The 19,061-nt window shown below is 39.8% G+C and overlaps 1 pseudogene across 3 annotated transcripts in view; it reads right to left on the bottom strand.

The window, feature by feature from the left end:
- ADGRF2 (adhesion G protein-coupled receptor F2) overlaps nt 1-19,061 on the bottom strand; it is a 41,614-nt pseudogene that overhangs the window by 8,705 nt on the left and 13,848 nt on the right. For 2 of the 3 annotated variants that reach the window (XR_010158038.1, XR_010158037.1), the window contains exons 2-7: nt 15,596-15,696; nt 11,203-11,245; nt 9,955-10,106; nt 8,763-8,996; nt 6,442-7,803; nt 2,033-2,074 (exon numbers count right to left, since the gene is read on the bottom strand). The product of XR_010158038.1 is annotated as an adhesion G protein-coupled receptor F2, transcript variant X3 (transcript). Of the gene's footprint in view, nt 1-2,032; nt 2,075-6,441; nt 7,804-8,762; nt 8,997-9,954; nt 10,107-11,202; nt 11,246-15,595; nt 15,843-19,061 lie in introns of those variants that run through there. The other variant, XR_010158036.1, reaches the window with a different exon arrangement.

Genomic DNA, 19,061 nt, shown 5'->3' with positions numbered 1-19,061 from the left:
GGTCCTGTGACACTTTGGAGTATTTACCTTTCATGTCATAATTGCAAAGGTAAGAGGTTTTCATCTTGATAGAAGGTTCCATGACTTGGAGTTCTTTGCACATGTCACCTAACACTGGTAAACTAAGTAAAAATGAGGCTGCTGGTACTGTGGCTACAGATACTAGTTGTGTTATTATAAATAATAGAAACATAATTCTGTGGCACATGATTGGGCGATAACTTAAGTGCTTTGTGTTTTTACCTACAAAATTACATTTGTTCTTTGTCATAATCTAATGGAGAAGGCAGAGAAAGCATTACTATCTCTGCATCCCAACTGGCTCTGTTGCCAGGCTGGAGTGCAGTGGGGCGATCTTGGCTGACTGCAACCTCTGCCTCCCGGGTTCAAGCAATTTCCCTGCCTCAGTCTCCTGAGTAGCTGGGACTACACGCTCATGCCACCACGCCCAGTTACGTTTTTGTATTTTTTAATGGAGAAGGAGTTTCGCCACGTTGGCCAGGATGGTCTCCATCTCCTGACCTTTTAACAAACCTTTGATATTAATGTAATAGAATATTACTGGCAGTAGGCTGGACACAGTAGCTCATTCCTGTAATCCCAGCACTTTGGGATGCCAAGATGGGTGTATCCCTTGAGCTCAGGAGTTCCAGACCAATCTGGGCACCATAGGGAGACCCCATCTCTACAAAAACGTTTAAAAATTAGCTGGGTGTGGTGGCATGTGTCTGTAGTTCCAGCTACTCAGGAGGCTGTGGTGGGAGGATCACCTGAGCCCAAGAGGTCAAGGCTGCAGTGAGCCGTGATGATGCCACTGCACTCCAGCCAGAGCAACAGAGTGAAACCTTGTCTCAAAAAAAAAAAAAAAAATTAACATGTCCTTTTCTCTAAGTCTTGCCAGCTGAATACAGGTGCTCTTCTTATTTAGTAAAAAATAAATAAGTAAAAAAAATAAATAGTAAAACATAAATAAATAAGTAAGCAAACAAACTCTGCAGTGAAGGTGGGGTGTTTGGGGGAGGGAGTGGATTATGTTTTTGTTTGTTTGGGGTTTTTTGTTTGGTTTTTTGCTTTGTTTTGTAAATCCAACCTGGTAGTGTTCCTTTTCATTTTTATTTATTTATTTACTTTAATTGACAGAAGGGGTTTGCATTTATATCTGAGAGGATTGTTTGCTTTGCTTTTTCCAGAAGGTAGTATGGTACAATGGAAAGAGGGTGATCTTAGAAGCCTGAATAAACATTTGAGGGTTTGTTCATTTGCTTGGTTTTTGTCTTCAATGCTCATCACTTATCAAGACTCATCTGTATTTGAAGAGTTTCTTTTCTTGACTCCACTGCTATTCAAGATAGAAGTAGGAACTCACACTTCCACCCAACCTTGCAGCTAAGACGTGACCCCACGACCTGAACTCAGCCAATCAGACATGACAGTGCATAAATGCAGGTGCTGGTGTACTAGTCAGGCAGGGTGAGGTGATCTCCCAGGCAGCAGTAGCAGCAACTCTGGCTTAAGTGTTTACTGCCTGACATTGGCCTGGCGAGCTGTGCTATCTGTGCCCAGCAAAGTGGGGAAGAGCAATGGTATCTCTTGTGGAGCATTTCTGTGCTGTGCATTGGTAACTATTCCTGGAGTACAGCCTCTAAAACCCCAAGTCAAAGAGACCCTCCCAAAGATAATATTGTGAGATTTAATAAGTTCCTTTTCTGCTTCAACTAATCAGAGTGGGTTTCTGTAGTGATCTTGAGCAAGCTGTTCACTCTGAGTCTCAGTTTCCTCATCTGTAAAATTGAAAATAGTAATACCTACAATTGTTTTAAGAATCAGCCCTAATGTACATAAAACATTTATTCCCATAAGAGCTTGCAAACTGGTCAATATCATTTGCATTGTAAACAGCAGTGATCCAGGCTTCATACATCTGTACAAATGACTGAAGTGAAAGCTTTTCAATAAATAGCCTTTACAAGCCTTTACATGGCCAAGTACTGATAATACAGAAAAAGTAACAAGAAGAATTTACATTCAGTACCTTTGGATCCAGGATGGTTCCAAACACTAGGATGAAGAAACCCTGGGAAACACAGAAGAGGGAAGAAGAGCCATTTACAAAAGAATCATGATGTTAAAACATACTCTCAGTTATTACCAATTCCTATTTCAATAAAATGAAAACAATTTTATGAAATCTCTTAATTTGTCATCCTTAGATCACAACACCTAGATTCATCCAATGAATATTGATGAGTGTCTTCCATATGGCAGCCACTGTAGAGGTGACTCAGTAAACCAAAGAGACCAAGGTCCCTACATCATACAGGAATATTTTTTAAATTTCCTTTTACGTTGGACAAATTAAAAGTGTTTGCACTTAGCAGGAGGTGGGCCTCTCAACTGAATATAATGATCCAAGAAAGAGTCAGAAGAGGTGTTGGGCAATGAACTGCAGGCTTGCTGTCCCTGAACAATAAGTAAGAGAAGCTTCCACAGAAAAGAGCAGAAACAGCTGTTGCTCAGCTTCCCATAACACCTTCAGCCTCCTTCTCTCATCCACTACAAAGAATATTATAAAACTTCTAGGGAAAAGTCAAGTGTTTACATCCTCAAAAAATTAATGACATTAAATAGATTGAGTTTCTAAGCACATGACAAGTATTCCCAATATGATGATATAGAAGGAATTAATTAGCTTTTATATCTTTTATTTTCCATACCAAAAAAAAACCCCATATAAAACCCAAAACAGGCTGTTCCTCTATAGCTATAGTCCATTTGAAGTTTTTACTTCTTTTTCACATACATTGGCACAAAACCCCCCTTGATGAAGGAAGGGCAAATTGTAGTTCCATTTTTCAGTTAAGGAAAAGGAATTTCCTTTTTGGCATTCAAAATGTGATAGACAGGAACATTCATTAGACAAAAATTTTTCCTAAATTTGCAGTTACTCCATCCGTGGTGCATCTGAAAAGGGAGGTGAGGTCATTACCTTTTATTTAGGAATAGCCTTGCTAAGCTGCTCTGACTTCATAAGTGAGTGTGAACTCTTACCTACCCAGAGGCCTGTTGAGGTGCATGGGTTGTATACAGCTGGCACCATAAAGATGTTACAACCTGGTATTCATCGCTGAGAACAATACCAAACCTACCACTATTTGGTAAAAGCCCAGATGAGAGGTGGAGGACCTTACAGGGACCAGTGTACATCCTTGCAGCTAATCCAGTCCCCCAAACACACTAACATACACCTTTCTCTTCAGCCAGTCCAATCCTCAAAAGCTTAATCTCCATATGGCTTTTATGAGATTGTTCTGTGTAACACTCTGAGCCTACAAGGTAATTATTGAAATCTGTTATTGTATCTGCTACAAAAAAACATTATTGTTGGCATGGTCTATTAGGTTGCAAAGTTATCATTCTTATAAGGCCCCTTGGGACGAATATATTCCAGCCTGATTTTGATACTAGGAATACATTTCAAGTCAGGATCTCTGTGAATTTGGCCCAGGATTTATATTTTTTAAAGATCTGGGAACAACAATTCTAGCATGTTTTTTCCACAAATATGCTGATGGCTAATATTCTTTGGCTAAAGAACTAAGAGGAATTTCTCTCCTTATAAGATTTTTAATTCCTTGGGGTTGGTCTATCTATATTTGTATCTGCAACATTAAGCATAATGCTTGGCACAAAATAAGTAATAAATGTAGTGTCTCTTCATTTGAGTGTATGTATGTGTTTAATTTCTTTATTATGCAACCTGCACTTTTATAGTTATGTAGCATGACTATAAACATGACTTTATAAACATGTAACAGGGAAATACTCCACTAGGATCACTTTTCATCGGCCCATGCCACCTTAGAGAAAGTTATGCAAAATATCTTTCAGAAGATTTGGATAAAAAAATTGGCCATAAAATTTAGTATCTGGTTGAGAAGGGAAGAGAGAATATACCTAACAAACAATTCACCAGTAGCGGCTTCTTTGCATTTCTTTTAGTAGGTAAAGCACAGTTTGGACAGGTAAATCTCAAGGTGTTCTCCCAGGTTTTGGTATATGTGCTTTGTTTTTTTTTCCCACCAAAACAGCTATGAGGGAGTCCCAAAAACTCACCCAGCCCACAATTACCCTCAGTAAATACAAGAGTAGGATGCCAACCAGAAGTTATGGATGAACAAGGCGGCTAATCGAGGCAGCAACTGACGCCATAATAAAACCTCTATAGTAAAGGGGATGGTTGAGCTTTAAAACTAGTGCAGATATTCCCCTGGGGCTAGGACCAGGAAATCTTTACAAGAGTCTTCCTCCCACATCGTCTGGGCTTCTCAATATGTTTCAGAATCGCTCCCCTCTGTCTGCTCCATCAGCCTCTGCTGCTGCCCCTCATCTCTTCTCATCCTAAGACTGCACTTCTCCTGCTTTTTCCACCCAGTTGGTTGTGTCTCCCATCTCAGTAGATCCATGGCTCCTCTCTCTCCTCCCTCAGTGGATGCTCTGATCCAGTGATATGCTAGTAAATGGCAATAAACTCTCCTCATTTGTAGTGTTTGCCAATCTCTATAGTTAATTACACCCACCATGGCCTATTTGAATCTTGCCCTGTGACATCGCTGAGCATGGATTTAGGAAGAGATGGGCAGTAGCACATCGTTGTACAGATTTTCCACCATGCAGACACAATAGAGGCAAGTAACCTCAAGAGAAAAGGTAGACAAATAATTAGGAAATGATGAGTTCTGAGGATACATGACCTTTACTTTTAACCTAATTTGTTTAATTGCAAGTCTATATGATTTAATTGTTATTGCTGACTGTCTTCACAACCAGCTCAGAACAATCGTGAAAATATAATTGGCAGCTCCCGTGAGCCAATACAGGCCAGCTCCAACACAGCACTGCCCAGTGCCCCCCACTGGGCCTCACTGACACTTTGTTCTCAGCTCCTCACTGCCCCGTCTGTACTGGCGCTTAGATAGACCCCTCCCTGTTCCTTACTGGGATTCAAGGCAGAAACTAAATTGAAAGCACAAGTGATCCTATTATGACAGGTAAAGGTGCTCATGATATCAAAATGCAAGTGCTCACAGCCTTGTCCAAAACAAAGCTCACAGATAAGATGGCCCTAAGGGAGACAAGAGAAGGAAAATGGTGTGGAATGAGTCATGAGCTCATGAGGGGTTTATGAAAAATAGGGGTTTTACCCAAGTCTTTTCAATGACTAGTTTTGTAAACATGCGTAAAGCAACTGATAAGTACCAAAAGCTATACAAATGTAGAATACAATTAATATTTTCTATAGAAGAAGTGCAAAAAAAGTAGAGACTCAAAATATGAGATACCCCTATTATTATTAACATTGCTCTTCAAGACATCAAAGCATTTATTATAAAGTGAAATCATTTATACATAAATTCTGAAAATGAGAAGATACTTGACTTAAGATATCTATTAGCAATTAGGTAAAGCATTTACTTGAAAATAGTCTTACTGGCTACCGCACACATTCAGAAAAAAAGACAGTGTTTTAGATATCTTTAGAAAAATAAAAGCTTTCTTTTCAATTAGTTACTATCTACATGTTAACATTCAATATAATAAACTTTGGATCATTCACATACTATAACACAAAACAATGGAGAAAAATCTCAATCAAGAAGGAAATTATTGAATATGGAATGGTATGCAGCCATTAGAGACATATTCATGCATAATGAGCTGGTAAAATTCTAGAGCATATTTTTAAGTGCAAAAGCAAGTTACACAATAATATACATTGTTTTAACCCCTGTGTTATGTGAAAATATGTTTGTATAAGCATAGAAAATTTGGCAAAGCGTACACACGAAACTGTGAACGTTGCTTAATTCATCTAAGTGTGATAAGAGAAGAGAGGAGAAACTATCTTCGATACCTCTCTGAAGAGCTTGCCATGTTAAAATAAGATGGTTTCCAATGGTAGTTAAAAATCCTAAGTGGAAGGAAATGTAATAAATGTGCAAACTTTAATACCTCCAGCTACATACCTAAATTTTGGGGAAGGTGTTATTGCTTAATTTTTAAACCATAACAACTTAGCCTATTACTAGGCTGTCTATGGTCTTTAGATCACTTTAGTACTTGATCCTTTCCCATTCACCATTTAATTTCACTTTCCAAACACCCCTATAAAGTGAACAGTATTGCACTCATTTTCTATGTGAGGAAAATATGGCTTGAAAAAAGTTGAGCAAATATCCCAAGATCATGTTATACATTATTAGTAAATGAAAGAGTCAGGATCCAAATCCAGGTATCTCTGGAACAAAAGTTTATTTCCCCACTCTATATGCTATTCCAAATCCATTGGCTTTTATGTAGAAACCTAATGTCACAAGCACCTAATCACAGAACATCTTCATGAATTCTCTCACTTTGCACTTGGTCAGAAGCATCCGGACTTACCTGGAATGCATTGAGCAGGGAGAAGATAATGTGGAAGGCCAGGGATCTGTCATTGATGACAGTGGCTACTCCAAATCCCCAGGTCAGTCCCAGAAGTGGTGTGAGGATGGCGATGTTCTTGCTGATTCTCACAATGGTTCTCACTTCCTGGAACATGGAATTGCCAATGGCAGCTCGCTGGGTCTTGACAATCACCAGTGTGACTGTGATCAGGTTTACTACCACGATGGCCAAAGCTGGGACCACGAAGGCCAGGAGGGCTTTGGTCATGTCCCAGTTGAGCCAGCAGGCCTCAGGTCGTAGATAGCCTTTGCCAGGTTCAGTGGCAGCAACAGTGATGGCAGCAATGGCCAAAGGGCATCCATAGCCCACTGAAAACAGAGATGCCACCAGGACTGACTTGGGCAAGGTATGGAAAACAATCATGATTCCATAGAGGATAAGGAGTGCCTTGGCAAGCATCCAGAAAAATACAGAAAGGTAAAAGAAATGAACAAAAAATGTGGCTGCCACACATCCCTTGTGGTGTGTTATTGGGCCACTAAGAAAGGAAGCCACAATGAACCACACATCTGCCATCAGCAAAGTGGCTGCAATGTTAACAATGCACACGTGGCGTAAATAGGTGATCTCTGTCTTTGTCACTTGGCTCCAGACTAGGACCTCAATGGACAAGCAAAGGATCAGGCTGCAAATAGAAATGCCCAGGCCTACATATGTGATGTAAGTCAGAATCAGACTCTCTAAGATGTGAGGTGACATAAGAATTGAGAAAGAGGTAAACAATTTGCTTGGCCTACATTTGCAAACAGCTTGCTGGGAGTTTTCTTGAATCATTTTGCAGGCCTGCTGGTCCCATCTGTTCTCCACAGAGTGCCAGCCAACACACTGTGTCCTCCTCTCCTCTGACTTGCTGATCTTTTCAAAAATCAGTGAGATTCTTTTAAGTTCCTTGGGCAAAATGGCAGACAGGACAAGCCCATTTACAGTAACATTTTCCAAAAGACTGGCTTCCAAAATAGCCCCAATAGTTGGAAATGCAATGCTGATGACCTGAGAAGGGGAAGGCACCTTCCGAAGTTCATCTCTGCTGATCAACACTCTCCCAGTGACTTCATTGCTGGTATCATTAATTCTCATCGAAAAAGTGAAATTTTTTCCAATGTTATCTCCAGATATGGTGGTGCCCATAGTATGAATGAAGACATCTGATATGTCAACAGGATGTTTATCTATGAATAGCCTTCTTGCAAAGGAGTTGACTGAATGTAGCAGGATATAGCTGCTGTTTCTGTCAGGAATGAAAGTCCAGTTGGAGATGCTTTTGCTGTTAAGAATGTGGTTGGCTATGGTGCTGTAACTCTGCCAATGAAGAACCAGTGTTAGTACTGAGCCAGTCTCTGAAACTGCCAGCACATTCAACACTCACCTTTATAAAGCGTGCTCCTCCAACCAGCAACATAGGCATACTCTGGGAACTTCTTAGCAATATAGAATCTCAGGCCCCACCCCAGACTTAATGAATCAGAATCTGCATCTTAATAAGATCCTCAGGTGACTTGCATGTACACTGAAGTTTGACTTAGATGATAGAGCAACAAAGGAATTGCCTCACCATGCCCTCCTCCATTTATGCAATGGCCTCCTGTGAGCCAGGCCACTGGGCAGCTTTCCACATGTTCATGTCCATCATCCCCTCCATATCACATCTAGGCGAAACTAGCAACTTGCTTACCCTGCTCAGAGAACCCGTCACGTGATTAACCTCTGTTGCATCCCAAATGTGTTGCAGGGCCCTATACAAGAACATAATAAATTGGAAATTCACCCTGGAGTCTGAATCTACTTTTTACTATCTTTGCTCTGAAGATTAAAACAAGCAAAATGGACCCCGTTCTATTTCATGCTTCTGCAGTGGATAGGTATGGCTGTTTTCTTTGCATTCAATTATTTTCCATTTTAGCAACCTATCCTGACTCACAAATGAAAATAAGAAGAGTCTTTCTCTCTCCAGAACATAGAATGTTTCTTAAATGTATTCAGTAGCCAAAAGATACATCGGTAACTCATACTCCAAAGTTCAATACAGTACCAAGTAAGTGCTCTCTATAAATATTTGTTGATTAAATGTTTACTTTTTCCATTCACTTATTCATCCTTTCTTTAATGAAGATTTACTGAACACTTGCTTTGCTAAACATTAGAAATACTGATGTGAAAGACATGGTTCCTAGTCCCTAAGAAGCTCACAGAATACTCCAACAAACCTGCATTCCTTTCCCACTGAGATAATGCTCTACCAAGTATTCAGGGACACTCACCTGCATCTTTGCCTCATCAACACCTGTCCATATTGCTGTTGATATGTTGTGTAAGAGCTGCACAATTACGGCAATGTTTCCTGGTATCCGGGGAGACTGCTGAATGTTTCTAATTACACAAGACAGATCTGTGGGACACTTTTGTAGCAACATATCTGTTATGGTCTCAGACTTTCCAGTATATACACTTATTTTTATATTGTCTTCAAATGGCTGAACCAAATGTGAATCCTGCTACGATATGGCAAAAAGAAAGAAATTTTTATATTTTATTTTTGTGTTAAATGTAAAAGTACCTTTACTAAAACTTAGGACAGCCTAACATAATGTTTTTCTATTTTACACTCTCAGAGTCACATCTGTGAAATAACTAATTTTCACAGCTGTGAAATAACTTGACCAATACCAAGTTGTATGAACCAGCAAATAAAAGTCCCTCCTTCCCATCTACCTATTCCTTAACTCCCCTCTCTCCGAATAACAACTGTTATCTTCAGCATATCTCTTCAGATAACCTGTATATATAGAAATTTCTAGTGGCATTTAAGCTTATTTGTAATATTTATGAAGGGCAAATCATGAGCCATGAGTCTGTCTTAAAAATAGAAATTTGAAACTCTATTTGGATGAATCAACTGGAACACCAAGATTGAAAATAGCAATAGAAAGTATCTCCCATAGATTCAGACTCTGGTTCCTACACCTTACGGCAGGGGTGGCAAACTATGGACCCAGGCTGGCTGCCTGGTTTTTGTAAATAAGGTTTTACTGGAATGCAGCCCGCCCATTCATTTAAATACTGTCTACAGTTGATTTCATGCTACAATGGCAGAGTTGAGTAGGCACGACAGAGACCATGTGACCCACAAAGCCTGAAATATTTCTCTCTGTCACTTTCCAGAAGTTTGCTGACCCTTGCTTTAGAGGACTCCCTTCTGGCCCTCCTGCAGCCTGCCCCTTCACATGGCCAGGTGTCCATGGGCACAGACTTTCAGATACCCAAAGTTTAGAAGGCTATTTTTGCATAGAAAGTGAGGCTAGTGGGTGCTTATCTATTCACCCATCCCTACATGCTGCCCTGCTACATGCTCATCCTCTTTCTTACTGAGGGCAATATCCACTGCCAATGGGAGGCTCCACTGTGCTCATGGAGTCCACATTAGAATCTATATTACAAAAGAAAAGATATTACCTCAAAGATGTTGAGGGCATTAAGAGTCCGGCAGGTGTCAGTGATCTTGTGCCATGTCTTTTGCCTGCATGAAAACCCCATATTTCCCTGAGTGTCTGGAGGGCAAGGTTGAGTACACTGGGAGTAATCTGTACAGACACCATCGCATACACCTGGGAAAATGAAAGGAGACCATATCAGATGGGAAGGTCTGGGCTCTGGGCCCACTGGGCCAATCACCAAGGTGTCACTGCAGTGACAGCACATAAATCCTGCAGACATCGGTGTCTTCTTTTCCTAAAGTGGAGGAAGACTGAAATGGATCAGTGGTCATCATCTATTTCAGCAACAAAATTTTATTGTTTCCAACAAAATCTTATCCTGAACTGTAGTGTATAAAATAGATAAAAGTGGAACACAGCCGGGTGCGGTGGCTCATGCCTGTAATCCCAGCACTTTGGGAGGCCGAGGTGGGCGGATCACGAGGTCAGGAGTTCGAGACCAGCCTGGCCACATGGTGAAACCCCATGTCTACTAAAAATACAAAATATTAGCTGTGTGTAGTGGCACGTGCGTGTAATCCCAGCTACTCAGGAGTCTAAAGCAGGAGAATCGCTTGAACCCAGGAGGTGGAGGTTGCAATGAGCCAATATTGTGCCACTGCACTCCAGCCTGGGAGACAGAGTGAGACTCTGTCTAAAAAACAAACAAACAAACAAAAAAGGACTGTCCCAGGTGAAGTGAGAGGAACGAACCCACAGTGCAGTCCACTAGTTGGAATCCACTGCTTCCAATGTTTGCTAAGAAGCCTCTCAGCTCAGGAACTCTATAATATGTTACATCATCAATGAGTTCTCACAGACCTGTTCTAGCCACTGGCCCAGTTTGAATGGCTCAATCCAAAGGATCTATGGCAAAGAATTCTTAGACAAAGATGGAGCAGAGGGTGCTGGGAGGAGAGAGGAACAGGGCTGGGGTGAAACGTACAATTTACTACCTGGTACTATGCTCACTACCTGGGTGGGATCATTTGTACACCACACCCCAGTGATACGCAATTTACCAATGTAAGAAACCTGCACATGTACCCCCAAACATAAAAGTCAAAAAGAAAAAAAGCACAAAGGTACAATTTAATATGAAGGAAAAAAATCAGAGTCATCAAGGATTCCATCTGCCATGCCACAGGACAGAAGGCTGAGAATGGCCCTCTATTACAATAGATGGACAGCAAAACTTCCATGTGATAAGTAACTGCTGCCAACATACCGTGTGGCCTGGCAGGCACCTTCTCCTTGCTTTTGCTTGCAGCCTAAAAAGGGAAAATCAAAATTCGCATCAAAATCAATTGTTGATATGCCAGCCCAATGGCTCACTTTAGTCACAAACAACCACAGTTAAATTAGCTATGATACCAGCATGGCCCACCCAAAGCCGAGTCCATGAATTATGGCTCCTCTGTGACCCCATTTTCCCTTCAGCCTGGACCACATTCCTCTCCCACTGCTACTCAGTATGAGCACTCCTCTCTCTCCAGTAAGAAAAGTCTATGTTCTATCCAGGAAACACATTATGAGCAGAAGTGGATTGACCAGGAAGTTGACAAAGGTTAAGCCTCAGAGTCCCTTGCTCGTATGGGACCTTTTGAAGCCCTGGGAGAGGGTCTAGCAATGAGCAGATTGCTCTCCCCTCATGCTCAATGAGCAGATCATCTCATGTGTTCACATGATCATATGTTTTATTAAATTCTCAAAAGCAAAATGTTTTAACTACCTGCCATCTGTTAAGACCATCATTTTTTGCCATTTCAGTGTTCTGCCTCCTTCATACTCTCCCTCATTTTGAGTATCACCAGAGAAGCCGTATCTATTCATGGATTCTGGACAAGTTAAGCTGGGATACATTCAGTTTGAATTTAGTCGGATATACTTATGTAGTTTCCAGTCACTTCTGCATTACAGTGAGAACATCAACACTTAAGTGACATCAATGCTAAGAACATTTACAATTATTCACAGAACAAGAAAATTCTAAGTTGCCTGATATCTTGCAGCTCACATATGAAATAAATTGGATAGAATTTTCCCAAATTTGATAACAGTCCTACATGTTTACATGCCATTACTAATAATAAATTAGAAACTCAAAGATACTTCTCTAAACTAGCAATAACAAGAAAAAAAATTTGATCAATAATGCTGCAGGAAAGACTGAATAATATTTCTATTCTCTCTATAGAAAAAAATTATAGATCATGCAAGTATGCAGTCAAAAATGTAAGAACTAAAAGGTGGGCATTTCATTAACAAAAATATTGTTTTATTACTAAACAATGCTAAATAATACTATCCAGCATTTCTAAATTTGTTGTGATTCCTTTTCTCATTCTAAATAAATGTTCACTTTCCCCTTAGTTTTGTATTTGTAACATTGCATTCTTTTTCCTTAGGAGGACTCCTCCAAAACCTAGCTCCCCCATACCGTGAGCATCTCCATCACTCCTAATTAGAACCCCCTCTTTGTCCCATCCATCGAGACCATACCCGACCTTTCACTAAGAAAGTGTCACATAGTGGTCAAGGGATGTACTCTGGGAGTAGACAACCTGGGTTCAAATCTCAACACCAACATTTGAGACCTTGGGAAAGTTGATCCCTCTGAGCCTCAGTTTCCTCTTCCATAAAGTAGAGTAAGAACTATAGTACTATAATTGTATGATTCTTGCCCTAGAGCATGTTTAAGAGGAATAAACGAGCTCTTCTATGAAAAGCACTAGGAATGGGCTCTAAGAATACTGTAAGTCTATTTAAGAATTTACTACTGTTATTACTCTGCATATAAACTTACTGAATTTCAGTTACATATAAAGCTCAAGTTTCCCCCTTCCAAGAGGTCTTTCCTGATCCAGTTCTGCACATGATACATCTTTTCTTCTGGCTCCTACAGGAATCATCATCCATACAGCCAAACACACATTCAATGCTTGGCATATTCTCACCTGACCTGCCATTTTGCTATCTAATCTTTTTTATAGAAGCATATTAGCTCCTCAATTAAATTACAAGTTCCTTAAGAACATGGACTGTGTATTGTGCTCCAGTATATTCCTCCAAGTAGCTAATTCAGTGTCTTGTACATATGTGTGTATGCATATATACATTTTAGTATGCATATATATACTGACATATATGTTCATGTGTGTATGTGTGTGTGAGGAGCGACAAAAAGACGGTTTTCTTGCTTCTGCACTGGAATAGTGTTTCCTAGTGGCTGAGAAGAGCCTTAACCCAATTACTCCAACTTGAGTTCCAAGTTCTAATCCATTGAGGAAGAAATTGGAAATTCACTAACATAGCTCTGTGACTAACTCTTCGGGTTCATGCCAACTCATGGGGTTCTTCTTCACAACCTTACTTCTCTCTATGTTATCAAGAAACAAGGCTGAATATTCCCTCTTTTCTCTACCAAATAAGAACTTACGGGGAATCTGAATTGAGCTTTTGGGATCTCTCCAAAGTCAAGAAAGTATCACTGAGGATTCATATATGAGAAATCACTGACAGAAGATGACTTCTCATTTTATAGTCCAGAAAATCAAGCCTTATCTTATACGTAGAAGAATTAAAGTTCTTGCACCAAACAAGAACGCTAAAATAATATCTTCAGAATTTTTGAAGACTTTATATATCATCCAATCCAGCCCTCTTATTTTACAGTTAAGGAAAATGAGGCTTGATATTGTGGTGATTTGCACAAGGCCATGTAGGAAATGCCCCTTACAGCTAGGACGAGAACTTAGATCTCCTGATTCCTACAATATTGCCTTTTCTAAACAGCCGGCCTATGTTCGAGTGCAACAGGCAGAGGGGATGAGTGGAAGGAAACATAGGTATCTCAAGATACTCAAAACCCATCTTGATAGGACCATGTTCTTCAATACATTGTGATAAATGCAGTTATAAGTCAACAACTCTGGATGATACTTGGTCCATTAAACAAATCCAAGTGAAGTCACATTATATTTATCATGTATGTGGGCAGAAAGCCATGATATTCTGTTTACTTGGAGTTCTGAAAACTCGGCCTTCTTAAGGAAAGGACCTGATTAATTTCTTCCCATCTAAGTTTGCCAAAGCATATCACATACTCCTTTGGTTATTTCCTTTCTAGTGTAGCATCCAGTATAGATCACTTTAGCTTTGGATACCAACAGTCCTCAACCTAATACTGTGAAAAAAAGATACTTGCAAACCGGCAACCTGCTCAACCTGCTGAGCTGCCTGGGAGCATAGGCAGGTCAGGAGCCAGCAGCATCAGCAGCTCAGCAGCTCAGCACCCAGCAGCTTGTCTAATGAGAAGAGAAGGATAGAATGTTCCCAGTAAGGTAAATCCCAATGATCAAGAGAAACAAAGCCAACCTCCCATGCTCTGCCTACTGTCCACATTCTGTCTTGCAGAAAAGTGTGAATGCAGAAACGGAATGAAGGGAGGAAATAGTAACAGGCTGTAGGGTTGGACAGCCTTCAGGAAATGGTCTTTCCAAGAGTCTCTGACTTCTCCTGGAAACCAGGTACCTGTTTTTTATTAGTGGGGAAGGGGAGCCATGGAGAAGATTACCATGTGAAGACAAACTAACTTGAGGATAAAGTAAATATCATTTGAAAAACTCTTGGAAGGGACTTCCAAAGTCATTTTTTTCCTAAGAGGCTTTTGTTAAGAAGACATATATTAAAATGGAAAGATCAAGAAGCCGAGAATCTGAAAACAGAGGTTCTGGCCTTGGCCCTGTAACTGAGTAAGTACGTACCTCAAGCAAATCACATCCCACACCATGGGTCTCCATCTCCCTAACCGCAAAATAAGGGAGTGGAGCTTCACCAGTTGATCTCAAAGCTGCCTTCCAGAACTTGTGGTCAAATAATAGTACTCTCTTCAGAAGATGCTCAAAATGTTTTCATGTATCCTCTCTCCATGCTCCTCTACAACTTATTTTAAATGAGTAACTAACAGGGAAATTAAAACGACTTATGGTGTCAGGAAAAATATTTCAGAAAGAGCCATAGGGCCTCCGTCCTACAAAATTTAAAAGAGTCCATTGCCAGAAACTCCGTCCCAGTGAGACCTTGTTTAACCACTGCCTGAGTTGCTCATTGCTTCTTCTAGCCCATTCATGGTGTTCACTATCAGGTTTCTTATGGGAGATACTGTTGCCATTTTGGATGGGACAATGCTTCATTGTGCCAGGCCATTCCTAGGCCCTGCCTCTAAATGCCACTAATACCTCCTGGTCATTATGGCAGCCCTTAACACCTCCACATTTTCAAGTGCCCCCAGGAAATGGTACCACCCTGGTTATGAGCAACTGAAACATTCACTATCAGAAGATATAGAACAAAGTATTTATTACTCTTAAATCACTTGAGCCTCATTGCATCTCAGGAACTCATGGAAAAAAGTTGAGAGAAAAGCAATGTGTAGCTATTGGTTAAAGTGGGTTTTGTTTAGCTGTAGTTGCAATTACTTCTGGCTGGGCCAGTCACTCTATCACCATCTTTTCCCTATACTTCAGCTCTCTGGTAACCGAGAGCTGGTTAGCTGATGGATTTTATTGCCAATTTGCTTTCCCCACCAGTTCATCCTCCACTTCTTCCCCTTTTCTTACCTGATACAATGTCCTACAGGACTCTATGGGCAAAAGAAACACCAAGTAGTACAGCAAAAGTGTATGAGTCATTGTCTTCCACACAGCTGACTTTCTTGTTTCTATAAAAATAAATAAAAAGGCAAAATGTCTCCAATTTGAAGCTTTCATAGGTCCCATGCCACTGCAGACCCAGTCAGTTCACCTATGAGACTGGGCTGTCTTCCTCTTCCGTGCTGTCTACTCAGACCTTTCTGCTCCAGAGGCAGTGTCCTGTGGCCTCCCATTGACTTCGTTCTCTAGGAGGCTGCAGTGACAGCACAGGCAGCATTGGGAGACACAGGCAATTGCTGAGATATCCCCCACCCTCTGCTGTTGGCTTGCACGTCACTCCTAACATGAGAACCCCTCCAAAGGAAGCTACTGCCTGCCAGATTTCACCTTGTCTGCATGGATATAATAAATAACAGCCTATATTCAGGGAGCAGGAATGATGATTCAGTCTCTGCGTTAGGCAGGGCTGAGAAATCTGTGAATGGCTACAGTAGAAGATGAGCTGGGGTTCCTATGGGCAAACTCAGCCTAGAAATATCTTTTGAAGAGGCTTGGCCTATTATTCCTCACTCCCACCTAACTCTGGAACTATATGTTCATAGGTAATCTGTGATTTCTTCAAAACTGATCTTGAGCATGGTCTGTTATTGTTATTTCTACCAGAACTGATATCAAAACTAAACTGATTCCTTGATACCTAGAACAGTGCTTGATACATGGTTGGCACACAGTATATTCAGTAAAGAAAGAGGAAAGTAGGGAGGAAAGATGGAGGGGAGGTGGGTGGGAAGAGCTCATAATTTGCATCAAGGTCTGTGCTCTGTAGAGGACTCACCTAAGCTAAGAAATTTAATATTACACTTTAATAATGTTAATATTTTTTATCTTGAGTTGAGATCATCCTTGAAAGCTATTTGCTGTTTCTTCACTTTTAGATAAAAGGATTCAGAAGACTTGAATGTCATCAACAAAGGCCAGAAGCAATCACAATGGTTTATATTTGGTATTTGACCATTTTTAGCCAAGAAGAACTCTAGCCCAATCATGCATAATTCCATAGGAAACAATGTCATTATTTTAAAGACTAGGCAAAATTCATTTTCCAGTCATGTTTCCTCCATTGAAATACTTGCCTAGCTAAAATTCCACTGAAATTCAGTGATTATTTAAAATATTTTGTATTGCCTATCTCAGCCTATTATTAATACAGCTGTCCAAACATTTGTAGTTCTTACACAAAGAGGCTACTTTGTTAATCATCACTTTACATGTATTTTGTAGCAACGCAGATGGACACACAATTTCAAGTAAAATTGCCAGCCATATTTTCATCCTTTATTCCTACCTAAGTTAATCAAACAGATGAAAATTATGGTATAAAAATCATCAAACTGACCTATCAGAATCATCACCAATGCAATTACTGCTTTGGGCAAAATAATCAAAATTAGAAAAAATTAAAGCCATTGATGAATTTGATGACATAATGCTCATGAAACCTAAAGATGACTCCAGTTTTTCTGAATCAAGTTGATTTTATCTTTCAAAATTCTCATCATACAGAATGTTCTTTTTCTTAACTAAAACTAATTCTAAAAAATGATTTAGGGGATGACACAAGACAACAAACTGTCATAATGTCAGCACTACTCAGCACAGAAGCTCAAGTAGATCTTTTTAAAAAGAAGGTGTATGATCAGCTGAGTTCTGCAAATCAGGATGAAACTCATTCTGTTTGCTTAAAATTTTAATGTAATATGTTGAAAATCTGTTTATTAAATTGTCATTTTGCTTTGCATTTTAAATACAGTTGTTATAATTTTTATCAAAAATGCTTTTGATTATTACTAAAATTACATTTCTGTTATGTCCAAATGAGGGCTTTGTGATCTCTGTGGAAGTGACCTTCATTGTACTTTGCAGTATGGCCTTTTTTGATAGTTATGTTGCTGCACAGAGCCCAGAAGTTTTGAACATTTTCTTTACTTCCCAAGTCTACCTTGAAATAAAATAACTGAGGACCACAAATCTGACATGCTGTCTTTTTCCACATTTCAGCAACAGTGTGATTTTAATTTTCAGCATATTTTTTACCTTTATCTATTTTCTTTTAACTGAAAGAAACATTTCTTAAAGTTGACCTTTTAAAAAACTTAGCCGATAAAACTGATTGCTCTTTACATTAAGTGGCGTGTTTTAATCTGGGTTTGAATGAAATTATTTTTCTTTCAGAGTTGTTGACATTAAACCATAGTCATTAGCTTTTTTTCTAGTTCCATGAAGCAGAAAGTTTAAAAGAAGCAAAAGCGTGTAGTGGCAAAACAGTAGTGTGACTCTAATCTTTTGACCACCCACCTTCTATCTGCCAGATCCTCTGTCCTCATTTTCTTGTGAAAAGCCACAGATGTCTAGTGGTTCTGACTTCCCTCCCCCAGGTCAGCAGGGGTAACTGGAGTATAACTCTTGCCTCTCAAACAAATGTTTGAAATGTTGGTTTCACATGTCCTAAGCTAAAAAATTCATTATAGACATTTATTTCAGAAAAGGCTTACCTGTCAAGAACATACAACCTAAAAATAAGTCACTTCGTGTGATTCATATTAAAATAAATAAAGCAATTTCATTAATATTGCAATTTCCTAAGGTGAAATGCGCCAAATACAAAACCATTAGAATTTTTTTAAAATAAAAATTAAGAAACTGTTTTCCCTCTCCCTTATTTAAAAAAAAAAAAAAAAAAGGCAGGGGCTGGGGAGGGGGGCAAAAAAAAGGAACAGCAAAGTATACTAGTAGAATGGCTGGATCTACAAAGAAATAACATTTCCAACCCTCCAACCCATTCTCTGCTTTCCAAACCTAGAGAAGGTACTTAAGATGTTAATCCACGTGTTTGTTCAACAAACAAAAAATGAGCTCCTTATGTCTCAGCAATGTCCTAGCAGCTAGAACAAGGATGGCATCTTTTTGGCAGCCCCTCGCAACTCTGGGAATTCACAGTATGAGAGATCTGATGCACACCCGGGGTGGCTGGGAACTTGGACTGGGGCTTTCTCCCTACGGACTGTAAGACTCTAAGAATCAAAGCCTATCGAATCAACATGACAGGAAGCATTCCAAAATTCCAGATTCCACAAAATGAGTCTCATCTTTGTGAGCAATTTAATTTCAGAGTATCTCTTCCTGTTTCTGTATAGAATGTCTGCACCTAAAAGCCATACAGTTGACTGACCACAGGCCCAGCTCCCTAACGTAAGACAAAACAGGCAAAACGAAAACATGTGAGCTGCAGGCTGGGACATGTTCGGTGTTTGGCTCCTTTAGAAAGAAAAAAAAATTGCTTGACTGAAACACACACACACACACACAGAAATGGAGACAAGCAGTTGTATAAGACAATTTTGAAAAAAAAATTTTAAAACCTCTTCTCTGACTT

Source organism: Pan troglodytes, chromosome 5 (assembly GCF_028858775.2).
Source record: "Pan troglodytes isolate AG18354 chromosome 5, NHGRI_mPanTro3-v2.0_pri, whole genome shotgun sequence".
In the NCBI taxonomy this organism is placed as follows: Eukaryota; Metazoa; Chordata; class Mammalia; order Primates; family Hominidae; genus Pan; species Pan troglodytes.
Note: the sequence above shows the minus strand (reverse complement) of the source record. Positions and strands in the feature narration are given on the sequence as shown.